Source organism: Orycteropus afer, unplaced genomic scaffold, assembly GCF_000298275.1.
Source record: "Orycteropus afer afer isolate SDZICR_OR568_19922 unplaced genomic scaffold, OryAfe1.0 scaffold00292, whole genome shotgun sequence".
NCBI lineage: Eukaryota > Metazoa > Chordata > Mammalia > Tubulidentata > Orycteropodidae > Orycteropus > Orycteropus afer.
Window position 1 is genome coordinate 974,005 of NW_006921879.1, and position 1,027 is coordinate 975,031.

A 1,027-nucleotide genomic window follows, 5' to 3' on the forward strand; every position below is an offset into this window, starting at 1 on the left:
CTCCATGACTACCACACAGAAACTTCTGTCTCCTTTATGCCAGAGGGAAGGATTCCTCTAAAGACACTTCTCAAATCTCTCCCTTCCTCTGGCCTTCCTTTGAAAAACAAACCAGTTGGGAAACAGATTCATGAGACCTTAGCTACTGGAGAGGGAAGATGTGTGTGTGTGTGTGTGTGTGTGTGTGTCTGTGCAGTTAGAGTGGGGACGAAGGATGGGAGGGCCGCTCTCCCCTTGATACAGTCCAGGTAATTGTGAAAGTTAGTAATCAAAGGATGTAATAGATGCTAGGTCCATAAACTCACTTGTGATGGATTTTATCTTTTATTTCTATCTCTATCCCCTCTGCCTATAGTTTACTGACTTCTATCCCACAAATACATCCCAGACCCTGTATAAAAGTTTTCTTTTCCCCAAGACATCATCTTCTTCCGTTTGAATTGTAATGCAGCCAAGACTTGTATAAAGTTACTGATTGGATCTGAAATGGAAATCTAAACATTCCACTGGTTCTTCAAGTAGCACTGCAGGGTTGCTGAGAGATTACATACAAATGTGTTTGATGTATCAGATACATTTTGGTGAGCTTGTTGTTCCCCATCATTCCTTCCGTTATGTAGACAACATAACTGAAATATTTGTAGCCTCAGATCTTTTTCATTTTTTATATCCAGGTGGTATTTGGATGTTCATTAATCATTTTGGTGCTTGTTCTCAGTATCTAATGTAGATAGAATGTCTCTGTGGTCATGTCTTTAATTTTCTCCTAAATGTTCAACTTCACTGGTAGAGAGAGAAAAGGAGAAGGGAAGAAAGGGGAGGTGAGGGGACAGAGGAGGGAAGAAGGGAAGCGGGGGAGAGAGAAGAGAGCTAGAATTAGACTGGAGGCTGGAGAGTTATTAGGATGCATTTCTGCCTGAATGTGTATGATGGATTGAATTATGTCCCCAAAATAAGTGTTGTAAATCCTAACCTTTATGCTGTGATTATTTGGGAATGGGTTTTCTGTGTTATTTTAATGAGGCAG